This window comes from Nanorana parkeri, unplaced genomic scaffold, assembly GCF_000935625.1.
Source record: "Nanorana parkeri isolate BGI_ZX_2015 unplaced genomic scaffold, ASM93562v1 scaffold132, whole genome shotgun sequence".
In the NCBI taxonomy this organism is placed as follows: Eukaryota; Metazoa; Chordata; class Amphibia; order Anura; family Dicroglossidae; genus Nanorana; species Nanorana parkeri.
In genome coordinates, this window is record NW_017306400.1 from 1,758,367 (window position 1) to 1,777,039 (window position 18,673).

The following is an 18,673-nucleotide window of genomic DNA, read 5'->3' on the forward strand; positions in this document are numbered from 1 at the left end:
AACTGTTCCATTGCAGTGTGCTACTAAGGTACATGTCATGCAGCACATTGCAAGGGAACAGTCTTTCTCTCTACAGCTTGGAGTCAGTGGTGGAGCACCAGGGCCCAGTTGCAGCTGTGACAGCTGTGACCCTGGTAGTTCTGCCACTGACTTCAACCTGTAGAGGAACTAATCTCAGCAATATATTATATAACAATGCAGAATACAGCCAACTATAGAGGACTACAAATCCCAGCAATACATTATACAGTAATGCAGAATACCGCCAACTATAGAGGACTACAAATCCCAGCAATACATTATACAGCAATGCAGAATACCTCCAACTATAGAGGACTACAAATCCCAACCATATATTATACAACAATGCAGAATACCGCCAACTATAGAGGACTACAAATCCCAGCAATACATTATACAGTAATGCAGAATACTGCCAACTATAGAGGACTACAAATCCCAGCAATACATTATACATTAATGCAGAATACCACCAACTATAGAGGACTACAAATCCCAACCATATATTATACAACAATGCAGAATACCGCCAACTATAGAGGACTACAAATCCCAGCAATACATTATACAGTAATGCAGAATACCGCCAACTATAGAGAGACTACAAATCCCAGCAATACATTATACAGTAATGCAGAATACCGCCAACTATAGAGGACTACAAATCCCAGCAATACATTATACAGCAATGCAGAATAATATGAGGCTACATACTCCCGGGAGGTGGCCTGATGTCTCCAGGGTCTCTGGGGGGCGGTGTGGGCTCTCAGGTGAGCTGTGCAGGCTCTCAGGGGTGCTGTGTGGGCTCTCAGGGGCGCTGTGAAGTTCTTAGATGGGCTCTGCAGACTCTCAGGTGGTCTGTATGGGTTCTCAGGGGGGCTGTGAGGCTCTCAGGGGGGCTGTGAGGCTCTCAGGGGGGCTGCATGGCTAACTCGGGGGCTGTGCGGCTCTCAGGGTGGGCTGTGCGACTCTCAGGCAGGGCTGTGCGACTCTCGGGTGGGGGCTGTACGGCTCTCGGGCGTGGGCTGTACGGCTCTGTGTACGGTGTTATAACTCTAGGACAAGAAGTGTGTTACTGGTAACATCACCAGGTGAAAATAAAGAAAACAAAAGCTTGAATAAAGAAAACGAATGCAGGCACCTCATCTGAGGACTGAGTTAAGTTATCCTTTAACATTATTTTTCTCACAGAAATGTATTCACTTTCCAAATGATCTTTTTCAAAGTTTCGAACTTACTACTTAAGATGACCTTAAGGAAACTTCTCTAGGCAGAAATATGTGAGCTGCCATTGCTGCCTTGTTTTCGAAGGTGCTGTCTCCATGGCTGTCATGAATATCCTTCCTTTGCTACTTGTTGGTCACTAATCTGAAACACTACCTCCTTGAGCATGGTAACACCACCCTGCAGAAATAAAACCACTGAAGCCTTGTCCCCTGGAGCCACTGTTGGCACTAGGAATGTAGGGAACCTGCCTATGCTGTCCTGATCTAAGTAATTATTGTGTGCTGCTGCTAGGCTGTAACCAGCCTGAGCATTTGTTTACCTTTTTCTAGGTCTGCAGGTCTTCCCCAAGTTCAGTGAGTTGACTGCTTCTGCCTGTTACTGTGAAGCAGGAATTAGAGTTGGTGTAGATATCTGAAGGCAGCTTGGCTTGCAAAGAATGTTCTTGCTGAAGAGTGTTGCAGAGGAGCAGTGTGGAAGCTACTGCTGAATATTGTAAGATAGATTCATTGCCCACACTTCAAGCTATATTTGACTCCTATCAGAGGGTCAAGAAAGACTGTGACTGCTTTTACAGCATCATGGATCTATATGGCTGAGGTAAGCAATTACCAAGAGGCTTCTATTAAAGGTCCTACTACTAAAAAGAAAACCTGTCTTATTTGTGTGCTCCTTTTTGGCATCCTGCACCCGTAAACCCCTCCTAAAATTGAGTTCAGCAATTAAAATGAAAAAGTCTTAAGTGACTGGTGCCAAGCTATGTTAAACCACACCATACACCAGAAAATAGAGATGGAAATGTTAGCCTGCCACACTACTTAGGGGTCATTGATCACCCCAAGAGAAGGAGTTCTACAGACTGTAGCGCTGCATACACACATAAGTTGTAAAGGATATTTATCAGCATTGTCAGTGCTGCTAACCCTCTAGTGGCCAGGCATGCCCTGCTGTACCCACAAACCTTCTGACTATCTCCTAAGCAATAAAGCTAGCATGGTTGCAATGCCTACAGTTTACCCAAAAGGCTCATGGGAACTGTAGCTCTGTGCAGTTAGGAAATTACATAGGGCACCCTTCTTCCAGAGTGGAGATTTCTTCAGCCCCCGAAATGACATTCTAGAGACTATAAAGATGACTAAAGCAATGATGAACAAAGTAAGCCATACAAATGCTGGGGTTAAAGTTATAGGGGAGGAGGAACGTTTTAGAATATTTGAATATATGGTGTTTGCTAATAGTTATAATAACCCTGTCATAAGAAAAATATTGGAGCTGACCTGCTTTTGAAAATACTAGTTGCTTGGCTATCTTTGGCTAAAATATGATTTGAGACACTGAGGCAAGTCACAAAAGCCAGAGCTCCTCATGTACACACTCCTCAGAAAATACTGAAGCCTTTGGATCAGCGTGTCAGCCAGAGAACGAAAAGGTCAACAATGGCTTCCTGCATAAAGTGTCCCTTATCCTGAATGCTAATAATGACGAAATCCAGCTTTGGCAGAATGTGCCAGGAAGGTTTGCTTGTGCCAAGCAGCCTGAGTACACCTGCTTATTATTATGAGACAAACAAACCGGCTCAACCTGCGTAACATTTCCAAAATACGCCCCTTTTTTAACAAACGAAACCACAAAGCTTCTAATTCACTCCCTTGTAATCTCTATTGTAACTCCATCCTTGTTGGCCTACCACTAAGCAGGCTATACCCCCTTCAGTCTATCATGAATGCTGCTGCCAGACTCATCCACCTTACCAACCGTTCAGTGTCTGCCGCCCCTCTCTGCCAATCCCTCCACTGGCTTCCACTCACCCAGAGGATAAAATTCAAAATACTAACAACAACATACAAAGCCATCTACAACTCTGCCCCAACCTACATCACCGACCTCATCTCAAAATATCACCTAAACCGTCCTCTCTGCTCCTCAAGACCTCCTTCTTTCTAGCTCTAATTACCTCCTCCCATGCTCGCCTCCAGGACTTCTCCAGAGTGTCCCCCATCCTCTGAAACCCCTTACTCCATTCTGTCCGCCTATCTCCTATGCTGCCCACCTTTAGGCGATCCTTAAAAACCCATCTCTTCAAAGAAGCCTACCTCATCTCAATATAACTACCTTTTACTTCCTCCAATAACTCAACCCCAAACAATTATTACCTTTTGTATCACTTGCCCCTCCTACTAGGTTGTAAGCTCTCACGAGCAGGGCCCTCCTAACCAGGGACGTGCGGTCAGAGGAGGCAGGTCAGGCAGAGCCTCACCTAGAATTATGGAGGAAAAAGCGGTCAGCTTCCTGTCTGAAGTTGACAGCTGCTGCTGGTGGTGGGCAGGGCTTCGACCGGCAGGGGGCGGGGCTGGGGAATGCCTCACCACGAGCATGAGGTACCGCATGTCACTGCTCCTAACCCTATTGTACTGAAATTGTATTGTATTGTAAATGGTATTGTAACTGTACTGCCTCCTCCATGTTGTAAAGCGCTGAGCAAATTGTTGGCGCTATATAAATCCTGTATAATAATAATAATAATTTGCTTCATATCCCATTATAATCAGTCATCCTTCTCAAAGCATTATGAGCAAAACATGACATTTATCCTGTAACAATAATCCATGTTTTTTCCAGCAAAGATCATTTGTCTAGTCTCCCTTTAAGCACTGGAAAACATTGCAGCCAAAAATATAAAGTATATATTGATAAGGGAAACAATATGCCTCCTCCAGATCCTTTACTGTTAACAATGAAAGACTTTGAAAAGTACTTTTTTAAATCTGAAATGAGACCATAATTTAGTCTCATAATAATCTGAGAAAACTTCCTTTTTTTTCTAAGCATACCATCATAACTTCTGTTTATTTTCTCTAGAAAAGCAGTTTACAACATTAGCCTATATCACACTTAAATTATGCTGATAATGTGTCTATGAATAGGTTGTGGGAACTGGATCTGGGTGATAAGGAAGTGTCATGGGGGAAGAATGGTGTTGTATGAGATGAGATCCCACAGTATATCTTCAAAAAGGATACTTCTAAAATGGTCAGCTCTGCTACTAACAACCCTTCCCCTGAATTATGGCTGATTGTTTGTACTAAATGACTTACCCATACAAAAAATAATAATATTGTTGCTTTTATGATGCCTGCATATGCAGTTGGCCTGAGACAGTAGCAAGAGACATTGCAGCTCCATTGTACTGGAGGAACGGGATACATGCTCTTTGTTCATCTTTTAAATGTATTTGTACAGAGATTTCTAAATGAAACTGTCCAGGATTGGAGAAGGTCTGAGTCATGGCTAAGAGAGTACGCACCCATCTTAGAACTTCCTATGCTGCCAAAGATACCCTACTGGCCTTGCAATGGCGGAACAACCTAATCTTTCACAAGTTTTGTAATGTTCTTATGCAATGAATTCCGCATCCTCAATATACTCAGGCTCCTCTGTGACTAGTGAAATAGGTCATCAGAGCAGGAAGGATGGGCAGTAAGTCAAACCAGGGTCAGCTGATGAGGAACAAGTGTCACCTATTTAGGCAGTTTTATCAGCATGGACAACTCTGAAATAAATAGTTTCATCCCTGACATCTGTACATTAGAAAGAGTACTAATAACAATTCAGTGACGCAAGGAACAACACCAAATCCAGAGTCTGACTTGCTACTGCGTTGTGATGTTGACCCATATTGGTGGAAATAACACATGAGAGAAACAGAAGGACTACAAGGGTTTACATTCCGTATGGAAGAGTAAGTCATGTCATTAAAGTTGCATGTTAAAGGATTTTAGAGAGATGCGGAAAACAAGATAGCTGCAAGTTCAGACTTTTAGAAGTAGCGTAGCATGGGTGTCCATGCTTTTGGAACCTCTCTGTGAGTGCAAAATGGTAGAAATCTGAAGACATTAAAGCTGAACTGAAGATAATAAAAACACCAATTGATGCAGTTTTCCTGTCTGCTCTTCCCCTAAGTGTCACTCCCTCATACAGTTCACCTTTGTAGAAGAACATTTTCTGCTCCACATCAGCAGTACTTGAAGCTTTTTGCATGCAGACAACTGTACACTCTCATGGGTTATGCAGCACCAACATTTGTTTGTTTATGATCACAGGGAGGAGGCAGATCCCATATCAGGCCAGGCACCCAATGGTTGCATGAAAGTCATCTTGAGCAGTACGGTTCAGAAAGGGTCCACATTTTCTTCTTTTAAAAAAAAAATAAAATCATTAAAGCCTATCACCGGGCAAACAAAAAACGTACTCTTGCAGTGGGGCTACCCCAGCATTGCAAAGGTTAAGTGCTCATTTTGTCTAGGGGACACTATTAAAGCTGTTTTACTTACCTGATCCTTGGTTCTGCTGGCTCCTTCAAGGCTGCTAGACCAGTCCCTGCAGCCTCTTCTCCTCTTCACTCAGCTGGTCTATAGACTGCTAAAGTCATCACGTCGTATGCTGTTCCATTGACCTGTGTAAAACATGAGGATGCTGAAGGTCATTCCAAATCCAGAGTGGAGGGGAGAGAGGTGAGCAGTGACCAGCTAGCGAGACTGGATCAACCAACTAAACAGCTTTATTTCAGTTCCCTAGCAAAAAACAAACACAATCCTTGCAGTGCAGGTGTAGACCCTCTGCAAGGTTACGTTTTTGGGGGTTTTTTTGGCCCAGAGGTGGGCTTTAAATGTTTTGACTTTATATCAGCCTCTTGTATTCCCCTGTATAGGCAGCATTCAGACTGAGAGGAGCAATACTTGAGGACAATCAAGGGTCCTGCATCTACATGTGCTGACTATGAACATGGTGAGAGAGCAGAAAGATGACCTCACTAGTCTCTTGTTGCTCCTTCACTGTCAGAAGGGAACCTAGCTGTGTTACTTAAAGTGGACGTTTACTCCCTTTTACTAAAAATCACATCAGTATGCAGTTCTGCATGCTGAAATCAAATCATATTACATTCATTAGTTAAACAAACATGTTTTTTTTCATTTAGTTACAAATAGTGTTCATCTACTTCCTGGTCCAGTTCTGGCACAAATGATGTAAGTGCCAAAGCATTGCATCTTGGGAAGATTACCGCAGCAGAGCATTGCTCTGAGCATGAGATCTCAGGGAAAGGAATTTTTCTACCCTGAGATGATATGTATGGTCACATGTCCTGGTCACATGTGCCAGAGTTCCAAGAAGTAAATGGAGATTTAGTAACCTGTCCTTACTAAACATGGCCACTGTGAGAAGACTGGGAAAGAAAAGAGAAATAAGGTATGCAAAGAATAGGCAGCCTGCGATTATCTAGAAGTATGTGTTTGTAGATTGTCATTACTAAACATTTCTAAAGGTGTATTTGTTGTTATTTTAAAGATATGGGTAGAGGTCCGCTTTAAAGCCCAATTTTACGTTGAGCACCACAGCATTTTTAAAATAAAAAATATAAAATAGGAAATTCAGCTTGAATTTTATCATTATTACCAATTCTGCAGACTTTGCAAATAGATCTACATTTAAGGTCTGGCACCTTGCCAATAGAACAAAGCGGGCAAGTGTTGTAATTTCTAATTATATTGTTTCTACATTGCTACATGTGTTACAGAAGACATGTTTCATAATATTTGAGCTTCCTTAAATTAATTTCTCCTTTGTGGTCTGTACTACCTGGGAAGTAAATTATGTAATGATATTTTGGATCCAAGTTCTTTGATGGGACAGTAAACCTAAATTATAAATTGCATTATATTAAAGAGAGACTGGAAAAGTCCACAATTACACATGGGCCATTTCATTAGCTTCTCAAGTCATTTTACAAAAAATATATATAAGGCAAGACTGTCAGGAGACACATCGATCTGTCTCCTCTGGGAAGCAGAGTGTACATATGATCAGAGTATTTCTGTTAATAGTTGCTCCTGTAAATCACCTGACTGGAGCCAAGAAGACGTCCTGCCCTTATCTATCATGGCCACCAGTGACCGGGCAGTGAGTGACGTCATCATTGTGCTGCCGACTTCTTGTTGGGCGCACACAGACTCACGTGTTTGTTTAGCAGTCTGATCAGAGATGATGGAAGAAGTGGAGGGGCAGACAGTGAAACCGGTCCGGTCTGGAGAGTTGCTGGAAGTTAGTTTTTCACAAGGTGATGACAGCCATCAGTGGCAATAATAAGTAAAAGGCAGTTTAATATTGTATCTCTACACACTAAACATATACAAAGGGAACGTAAAAAGCAGGACAAGCATGTATCGATTTGTCTTCTCACCCCTATCTACCTTTGTTTATTAGTTGCTAGGAAGTACAGCTTGTTATATTACAAACCCTTGTACTACTGTGTTCTAGATGATTAATGCACACAATGTAGGACAAACACTCCTCTGTACAAGCTGTAAAGCAGAACGCTGGGCAAAAATGTTATTAACCCTTGCAGAGGATCTTTCCCCCACCCTGCAAGGGCTCGTTTCTGTCTAGGTTCTTTAAAAAAAATAGTTATACTCACCCAATCCTCTGAGCTGGCTTGCTTTTAGACCAGTCTCTTAGACTGCTGCAGTGAGTCATCACATTCTATACATTGTGTATAGGACATGAGGACACCAAGGGACATACCACTGCTGCAGCGGAGGATGAGACATGCTCCAGGGACCGGAGTAGCAGCCAGCAGGCTCTGCAGTTTGGTTAAGTATAACTGTTTTTTTTGCTTTTTAGACAAAGACAAGCACTTAACCCTTGCAGTGTGGGATTAGCCCAACTGCAAGGGTTAAGAACACATTTTGGTCTGAGTTCTGCTTTAAAGCCTATCTCTGATTTAAAAAAAAAACTACGCTTGCAGTGAGACTACCCCTGCACTGCATGGGTTAAGTGCTCCTTTATGCCTAGGGGACTGTGATAAAGCACTTTTTACTGATCCCCGCTTCCCCAGCAGTCAGTGCTCACCGCTCTGCTCCAGCTGGTGGAACGTACCTCAGTGTCCCCATGTCTAATGAAGGTCTATGGAATCTAGATTAGACATGATGACATCAGCGGCCCTTAAGGTGGCCATACACGCTACAACCATCGCAAGACCTTAGTCTTGCGATGGTTGTACAGGGATTTAAAAAAACGTACGATCTGCCTATCTTGGACAGGCAGATCGCACTCTCGATCATCGCAAGCCCGCCCCCCCCGAGGGGCGGGCTTCCGATGACCGCAATGCTGAACGGGCAGTGTGCGCACACCGGCCCGTTCGGCATTTGTCTTCCGAGCACCGTTCTAACCAGCCGAGAATCGTACGATTCCCGGCTGGTTTTCGAACATGCTGGTTTGACGGAAGACGTGCGACTGTACAGTAGAAACGGTCGCACGTCTCCGTTCACACTGCTCGATTCTCGTACGATCGCGGGATTTCCCGCGATTCTCGTACGAGAATCGAGCAGTGTATGGGCACCTTTAGACTACTGGGGAAAAGGTGACAAGAGGCTGCAGGGACTAGTATAGCCGCCCCGAGGGAGCCAGAAACAGCAGGGATCAGGTACGTAACACAGCTTTTTCCTGTCCCCTAGGTATAAATAAGCACTCAACCCTTGCAATATTTGCAACTTTAAAGCGTATCAATTTTGGGGTATCTTAAGCAGAGTTTGTATAGACTGTAGTCCTGTGTATATTTCACTAAGGTACATCCTTATGATATACATATACATGTCATGGCATTGGCCTGTTAAATGCAACATGTAGCATGTTTTGTCTGAAAAGTTGGGGGTGGGGCTTTCTCCCTTTTCTATCATGTACAAATATAAGGCCTTAAAGTTTATGTAAACTCTAACAATGAACTTCTCTTATTTGTTACATTTTAGTTTGGTAAATATACCAATAAATCCATTTGGTTATATCTTTGTGATAAGTGCAAAAAAAACACCTGTTGATCCTGTGAAAAATCCAGTGTTTGTCCTGTTCATTCTGAAGTGCTACCAGCCCTGCCTATGTTACCTCAGCAATTACAGAATACCTCCCTACTGTGTTATGGAGATGGGGAGCTGTTCTGTAGGCCTGACACTTCCTGTCCTAGCTTAACAATGCTGTTACCCTGTAGATACAGATCAGTGATTGAGTGAAGATCTAAGCAGCAAGGGTAGGTAAGTGTAACACTTAGGGGAAGAGGGGGACATTGAAGAACAACTGTTCTACAGCTACAGTTATTCTTTAAATACTTTTTTCCTTTGCTTACATTCACGTGTCTGTATCAGCCACCAATCTCAGGGTAGAGAGCAAAAACAAGGAAAGCAGAGTTTTCACTAGATATACAGTATGTACTGTTACAGAAAAAATCAAAATCACATAGTATGCAACTCCACTTACCTGTTTGAGTCAATGTCTTCTAAGTCCTGGACTGAACCCTTGATGTTGTCTATACTGCACTATAGATTGGTGCTTACCGCAGACAGCAAATTGTCAATAAAGTATTGTTTACAGTGTCCCGGGCCTATGATGACATATCTGAAAGCACAGGAAAATAAACTATAGTGGTAAGAGGTTTATTTACAAAGGTGCTTATTTGCTCTGGATTTATGAAAAGTACAGTTATCCTTCAACTTGAGTGACAGATGCTTTTCTGTTCACACAAATAGTTTTTTTTTTTTTCCTTGCATAACGTAACCTGTCTTACTTTTATTTTTGCTAAAGGTCTGTACAACAAGTTACTGGTAAACACAAAGAACAGCAAAAATGGATTGTCCTCTCCAATTGTTAGAATGCCACGGAGCAGCAGTAAGTCAGTTTTTGTTTTATTTAAGATAATATTTTACATTGTACATTTTGTTATACTGTTTACAGCCAGAACAATTTCATCTAAATATCAACATCCATTTATTCAGCATGGGCCCCCCTTCCCATCCTAATTTGCTGCTCAAAAATCTGTACACCTGTAGGAGAAAAAGAGATAATTTACGTACTGCCTGTGGCACCTAGGCGAGGGTCTTGATTGCCATCCTTCTAGTGAGATCGTGAGGAATGTCATGTAGCTGAAATATCTTCATGTACCGGGGATTCCCCAGAATCTTGTCAGAAGAATGGTGCCTTCACCCCCTGCAGTATAGAAGCCAGGGTAAGGGTTAGTATATTTAATAACCCCCCCACACACACACACACACGCACGCACACATGGTTTATTGAGTACAGGGTCCTTTTTAACTCGTCTGGGCCAAGGGCTGGTAAAACAGTAAAAAAAGATGCAAGTAGTGGTGATGAAAAGGGACAATGGAATGGATTCAAACCTATATAGAATGATGGAATAAACAGAATATACACAATGGATGCAAACCTATATAGAATGATGGAATAAACAAAAGCTGATTTTGTGTTTTGTTGTCACAGTACTTGACCGAGTCCAGAGCTTCCTGCCTCAGATGGCCTCAGCCAATGAAAAACTCAACAAAAGGCAGGATAAGAGGGGAAATCTTTCCAGTGGGAATTCAGACCACAAAAACAAATGTTTTACAGAGATACTAATCCTTCCCCACTCTCATCAGAAACAAACTATAGGCAGATGGGGTACACACACTTGAAATTCATAACCAGTTATATACATATACAAGTTTTTAATAAGATATGTTCTTGTTAGACAATATTGATTACTTCACTAATATTGAATCTCTGTGTTGCAGGATGTGGCCTTGGTTGAACTGAGCAGTTCTGACTCCAGTGAAGTAGAGGAGGAGAGCAGTTCAGATGAAAGCTCTGACAGTGACCCAGAAGATGAAGCAGTAACAGAACACAATATCAGACTGAGCCAAAAAAGAAAGAAAGCCAAAATAGAAGTCTTAAAATCAAATGTTGAGCTAAATCAGAGTTAATAGGACACTGCAGTGTGTAATACAAAGGACAGTGCATTGTTTTACCAAGGAAAGAGTTACAAAAGAGACCATGTTTGAGGTGAAGAAATGTACAGAAAGTCCTATCTAAGCAAAGGACCAAAGGGTTTCAGATTTACATTTTTCAATATGTACCCTGTTATGCAGAAATTACTTTGTAAAGTGTTATAAATATATTTTTTTCGATGTATGTATCATTTTCAAAATGTAAATACCTGAATGCTTTTATAAAAGTATATATACCCTTATCCACCCAATCTCAATATTTCATTGTTTGGATGCTAATGGCGCATTAAACCACCTCCTGGTTTCTTATGCCTAGGTATGCTGGACGTCTGATGCTATTCCCTTCGGCCTTGTTCACACCAAGCAGAGCAGTTACAAACCGGAGCAAAACTGCATCCAATGTATTCCAATGGTATTTTTAGCTCCAGTTCACATGGCAGCGTGCAGTTCCGGAGCAGGTAAAAAAAACTGCAGCAGGCCCTATTTTACCTGCTCTGGAACGCATGCAAACGCCCTGGAGTCAAATCCCTCTGATTTTTATTGAGCCTGTCCGATGGTCTGTGAATCTGGAATTCTGAGAACTCGGGGAAAGGTTAATTAACTTTTTTAATTTAGTTTAGTTGGTCCCCTAGCTCTCTCCTCCACACTGGGAGGACGGCACAGCAAGCAGTGGGCGGGTGCAATAGCCAGCCTGATTTTGGCTTTTGCAATTTGAAATGGCCAAAAGCAGGCTGGCTATTGCACCAGCCTACTACCTGCTGTATGTACATTCAGCTGCCGTCTGCAGGTTCTTGCCACTGGCAGCTCTCCTTCCCTGGCTGAAGCTATTCAAGCGCCATGTGCTTACAATACAATTATTGCATTTTTTTTTATAAAAGGTTTGAAAAGTCACTTTTGGTTTCAGCCTGATGAATTCTGCTGCGGGAGGTGCGCTGCAGTGCAATTCATTTGGCACCATAATGGCACCTTAAATGCGCATGCCTTCCACAGTGATCGCCTGCACTTGAACACACGGTACCGCAATGCTGTGCGTTCTAGTGCAGTGCGATTGTGCATGCAGTTTTATTTGATGTAAACTTTTTAGGTTTGTAACACTGCGTTTGTGTATTTTATTTTAAGCTAAAGATGGTATTTATTTAATTTTTTTAATAAAAGCTTTAGCAACTCAATGCTTTCATTTGTTGCCTGAAATTGATATTGATGGGGAATGTGCGAAAGCCAAAACATGGCGGCTGCTAGTGTAGACTTGAGTTTTAAGATGTAGGCTATCGAGTTGACATCCTGATCTTGGCTTCACCAACTAGTGAGCCACTAACCATGGAGATGAAGAGTTTAGACTTTACTAAGTACGTGCTTGTTTCAGGTCTGTGACACATTGTGGTGAAGCTAGTGTTGGGATGACAGCCCTGTAAAATTCATGTCTGCAATGGCTGCTCCCATTATTTTATTTGAATAGTTGGGATCTGATGCCAGATTTCACCTCCAGATGATGCTTCCTATTAAAGCATTGGGGTTGGGGGACAGTGTAGTTTAAGAAGTGGTGAGTAGGATGGGTCATTTTAACTCGTGGACTAAGTGCAAACATCTCAGAGCCCCCCCCTTCCCATCCCAAGCTTCTCTCTCCCGATACAATCCCACATCTTGGTTGGAAGAGAAGTAAAGCATCTAAACGAGGCTTGAAGAAAGATGAAGGAAAGAAGGTCACACAACTATTTCTAGGCCAGTTGGTGGAATTTCGACGTATTCTGTAGCAGTATGAAGTTCAGTGGTGTATGTGGGAGCCAAGGTGTAAACCGATATCTGCTCTCACATTATGATACTTATTAGAACATCTGTCACACTTCTATCAATCATCCTCCAGCTCTGAGCACTATGAGGATGTCCACCCACCTTATTTTCAGCCCTGTTGACCTGCAAGCTGAGTTTGCTTTCCTAATCAATTTTTGGTTTCCTTTTTTTTTGGTTTACTTCCACTTTCTGGTTTCTATGCGTCTCTTCCTTTTTACAATTTAGTATTTTCATGCAGCTAAATATGTGTGGGCTGTGCTGTGCTGGAAAATCTCCCTCAATATGTTGCCGGATTGTTTGATCTATAATCAATCAAAGCTAGGCTATTTATACATTGTATTTCTAATCTCATTCAGTGTGTCGTGCCATAATATTCTAGTGCCTGGTCCGTGTGGTTGTGCACCTCTTGGCTAAACTGGATGAGCCATAAACCAGGTATAACTACACATAAACTACATATGAGCCTTGACCCAATGGTGTCCATGAACAAACTAGTCACACATAACTACCCAATGTTAAGCTGAACTCACGTAAAATGTGCAGCCTCTTATATTTTGGTAGCTTTACCAATAATTTTGTAGTTTGGTAGGTAGACTCACACTTCACAGTTATTGGTTGGTAACTCTAGGAGAATATTGTACAATCAGATTGTATTGTGTGCGGCCAACTTGAGTTACACATGGGCAATGGGATTGTACAATGCAACAATCAATCCTACAGTAAATCATGATTCACATGAAGTCAACAGTATGACAGCACTGTACATATCTTTCAATCACAAGTATTTTTCAAAATGATATCAAGAGACTCTTAGTAATTAAAAACTGGCCATCTAGCTAGGTATTGTAAACTCAGTTGTATGTAGCGTATAAGTATCAAAATGTGTTTTTCAATAAAACATGTCAGTCTATGGATGTGGTTTATAGGTGCTGTATTGGGTACTAATGGTAATGACAAATCTGAGTAAAGAGTAGTGACCTGATCAGTCTAAAGCTGGGTCTACACACATATATTTTCTTTGTTTAACCTGCCGGCTAAACAAAGAAAATACAACAGATTCCTCCATCAATGCTTACGAGCATTTAACGAGGAATCCCCTGCTGTTTTTATTTTATGCTGACATTGGCCGTTGTCAGAATACCCGAATGCAGCTGATTCGCTGCAAGCTCCATTAGGCAAAAATATTTCCAACCTGCTCCTGCGATCAGCTAATCAAGGGATGCTGGGTGGAAGGGTGCCGACAATGGCACCCACTGTGGGAATTTAGTAACATGTACACTAGGGATGTTTAAGAGAACAAGTACTGATACTTTTCCTCAAGTACTCACCGATACCTTTTTTTTTTTTTTTTAAACTTGTCCAAGTACTTACAAGTACGAGTACTGATACATTTTTGTTTAGTGTCATGTAACAGTTTTTCTAAAACAATACAGACTAATGATTTTAGGACAGTGTTGGAGCGTCAGGGCTGGTCGCAGCTGCAACCCTGGTAGTTCTGCCACTGACTCCAAGCTGTAGAGGGACTACAAATCTCACCAATATATTATACAGCAATGCAGAATACCACCAGCTATGGAGGGCTACAAATCCCACCAATACATTATACAGCAATGCAGAATAATAAGAAGCTACATATGTTTTTCTGGGGTGGTGGCCTGATGTCTCTATGGTCTCAGGAAGGGTTTGCGTGGTCTCAGAAGGGCTGTGGGGGTTCTCAGAATGGCTGTGCGGGGCCTCACCAGGCGTCCAAAGGGTCTCATGGGTGGGTGTGTGTGGTGGAAGTGCTGTAATGAGCGCCATGTTGTTACTTAGGAGAAAGAGCTGTGAGGCTGGCGCTGTCACAGGAAGGCTGCCCAGGTCCCCAGCAGGCAGCCGCTTCCATTTAAAAATGTAAAGCGCCCATATCAGTGTTTAGTATCGGAGCATTTTCATATGTACGAGTGCTTGAGAAAATGCTCAGTATTGGCACAGATACTGGTATCGGTGCATCCCAACTTTAGTTGTACAGTAAAATGTAGTTGTATGATGCTTTGTCATGGTATCAGTGGAAGTTTAAAGTTGAATCATTCTAGTTACTATATGCAAATAGTAGTATCCGAAATATTAAACTGGCTCTAAACTTGTAGAATTCTGTTCAAAAACCTTTAGTTTTCCAATTGCTTCATTTTCTAATGGTTAGTGGGATCTAATCGGCTTTCATTTTTCGAACGTAGTGATAAGGAAGGACAATAGAAGGAGCAGGATGGAAAATTGTTCTCGTTTCCTATCTGAACAAAAATGCTATGCATATGTGCTAGGCAAAAAAAAACCTGTTTAACTGTCTAGGATTCCATTCAAAAAGCAGGTCTGGATGGCACTTGTATGGGCTTTCGAATTAAATTAGTTTACTCAATGATGGTAAGATGGAACACTCTGACGAACAATTTTGAATGAACGTTCAAACAAAATTCTAACAGTGTATGGCCAGCTTTAGCATGAGTATCTAAAAGAGCAAAGTCTACAGGTGAAACTCGAATAATTAGAATATCGTGCAAAGTTCATTTATTTCACTAATGCAACTTAAAAGGTGAAACTAATATATGAGATAGACTCATTACATGCAAAGCAAGATAATTCAAGCCGTGATTTGTCATAATTGTGATGATTATGGCTTACAGCTCATGAAAACCCCAAGAACCCCAAATCCACAACCTCAAAAAAGTAGATTATTACATGCAATCAATAAAACAAGGATTGTACATAGAACAATATCGGACCTCTGAAAAGTACAAGCATGCATATGTACTCAGTACTTGGTTTGAGCCCCTCTTGCAGCAATTACTGCAATTACTTTTGCACGATATTCTAATTATTCGAGTTTCACCTGTAGTAGATGAAAACAACAAAGATCAAGCACCCTACAAATCTCTGAGAGCGTTCATTCTGTGAGAATAGAGGCAAATACGAACATTGTTAATATATTTTCCCTTCAGGTTGAATGTAATGTAATACTGCATTATGGCCCCTAGAGGAAGCTGAGGTGCATAGGGAAGACAGAATTGTTTCCTAGGTTCCTCCGCTCCTTCTAGTGGCCATTGCATTACCCTGTACCTGAAAAGAAATAATAAGAACATTTGTTTTTGCCTCTGTTCGTACAGAAGAAACGTTCTCGGAGATTCGCGGGGTAAATGGCTCTGTGAATTTTTCATAAATAGACCCCCATGCCATGTGCAATTCCTAGATTGTTTCAGATCAACTTTACAGCTTATGTATGTTACCATAACAAGAGCAACCTGTTCTAATAATGTAACAGTGCACAGAATAGTGAATGTATGCAAGCTTCAGTCACTCACAGCAACTAATGAGAAATGTATGTAGCCTGTGCAGGAGTTTCTGTCATCTTTCCTATATTGCATTGATCAATTGAACTGACATCTCATGTATGGCCACCATCAATATGGCCAACAGGACTGTATATACCATATTATTTACAATATCACAGCTTGTATTTGTATATGCATTTCTTAGGTTTCAATGTACTTGTAGTTATTGAAGAAATATAAAATCTCCAAAGGTGTAAATAAAGCATATTCTGAACAATTTAAAGAGTCCAAATTAAATAAAAGATTATAGTTAGTGTTTTTCAAGTAACGAACGAACATTAGCATTTATTACAAAGGGGGGAAAAAAATTAAAAGTTGTGCCTCCCCGTCGGGGAATCGAACCCCGGTCTCCCGCGTGACAGGCGGGGATACTTACCACTATACTAACGAGGAATTGCATGACACAGTTTTGCCTCACTGAGGCTTACATTCATACTGTGGTAGGTTGACCATGAAATCTGCTAGATTTATGTTTAAAGAATACTGTATATGTGAGGAGTATATTGTGCGATAATTAATAATTCTACAATGAACCTTGTGCATTATAGTATATTGTAACCTGTCTAGTCTCCAATGCTTCTTAGTCCTATTTCTGTGATCCCGAGCATTTCACCACCCTCCATCTTCTAATCCTTCAATACCCTATGCAGCCCTGACCGTGCGATGTCTGCAGGACTCCATCTCCAGCCTGGTACCACCTATATACCTCTATATACTCCTGAGTTCTGTACACATATACACCTCTATATACCCCTGAGCTATACACACACATAAACCGTTGATCTGCACACATAAACCGATGATCTGCACACAAAGACTTATACCTCTTCCTGATCTCTACACCACACACCTATAACTCTTCCTGATCTCTGCAGCCATGCACCTATACCTATTCCTGATCTCTGCACCACAAATCTATAACATCCTTCTGATCTCTGCAGCCACACACCTATAACTCTTCCTGATCTCTGCATCACACACTCATACCTCTTCCTCATACAACCTATACATCTTCCTCATCTCTGCATCATATACCTATATATCTCTTACTGATATCTGCACCACACAGCCATACCTCTTCCTGATATCTCTAGCCACAAACAATCTATACATCTTCCTGCTCTCTGCATCATATACCTATACCTCTTCCTGATCTCAGCACCACACACTCATACCTCTTCCTGATATCTCTAGCCACAAACCTATACATCTTCCTGATCTCTGCATCACTCACTCATACTTCTTCCTGATCTCTGCACCACACACTCATACCTCTTCCTGATATCTCTAGCCACAAACCTATACATCTTCCTGATCTCTGCACCACTCACTCATACTTCTTCCTGATCTCTGCACCACACACTCATATCTCTTCCTGATATCTCTAGCCACAAACCTATACATCTTCCTGATCTCTGCATCATATACCTATACCTCTTACTGATCTCTGCACCACACAGCCATATCTGTTCCTGATATCTCTAGCCACAAACCTATACATCTTCCTGATCTCTGCATCATATACCTATACCTCTTACTGATCTCTGCACCACACAGCCATATCTGTTCCTGATATCTCTAGCCACAAACCTATACATCTTCCTCATCTCTGCATCATATACCTATACATCTTCCTGATCTCTGCACCACTCACTCATACTTCTTCCTGATCTCTGCACCACACACTCATATCTCTTCCTGATATCTCTAGCCACAAACCTATACATCTTCCTGATCTCTGCATCATATACCTATACCTCTTACTGATCTCTGCACCACACAGCCATATCTGTTCTTGATATCTCTAGCCACAAACCTATACATCTTCCTGATCTCTGCATCATATACCTATACCTCTTACTGATCAATGCACCACACAGCCATACCTCTTCCTGATATCTCTAGCCACAAATCTATACATCTTCCTCATCTCTGCATCATATACCTATACCTCTTACTGATCTCTGCACCACACAGCCATACCTCTTCCTGATATCTCTAGCCACAAATCTATACATCTTCCTGATCTCTGCATCATATACCTATACCTCTTACTGATCTCTGCACCACACAGCCATACCTCTTCCTGATATCTCTAGCCACAAATCTATACATCTTCCTGATCTCTGCATCATATACCTATACCTCTTACTGATCTCTGCACCACACAGCCATACCTCTTCCTGATATCTCTAGCCACAAATCTATACATCTTCCTGATCTCTGCATCATATACCTATACCTCTTACTGATCTCTGCACCACACAGCCATACCTCTTCCTGATATCTCTAGCCACAAATCTATACATCTTCCTGATCTCTGCATCATATACCTATACCTCTTACTGATCTCTGCACCACACAGCCATACCTCTTCCTGATATCTCTAGCCACAAATCTATACATCTTCCTGATCTCTGCATCATATACCTATACCTCTTACTGATCTCTGCACCACAC

The 18,673-nt window shown here is 41.7% G+C and overlaps 1 long non-coding RNA gene and 1 other non-coding gene across 2 annotated transcripts; one reads left to right on the top strand and one right to left on the bottom strand.

Annotated features, from left to right (window-relative positions):
- The first annotated feature begins 7,256 nt into the window (after nucleotides 1–7,256).
- Nucleotides 7,257–10,622, top strand: LOC108784932. Its single transcript, XR_001941099.1, has 3 exons — nucleotides 7,257–7,357; nucleotides 9,871–9,954; nucleotides 10,561–10,622. It is a non-coding gene; the product is annotated as an uncharacterized LOC108784932 (long non-coding RNA).
- Nucleotides 10,623–16,534: 5,912 nt separating this feature from the next.
- Nucleotides 16,535–16,606, bottom strand: TRNAD-GUC. The gene has a single exon. It is a non-coding gene; the product is annotated as a tRNA-Asp (tRNA).
- Nucleotides 16,607–18,673: the final 2,067 nt, after the last annotated feature.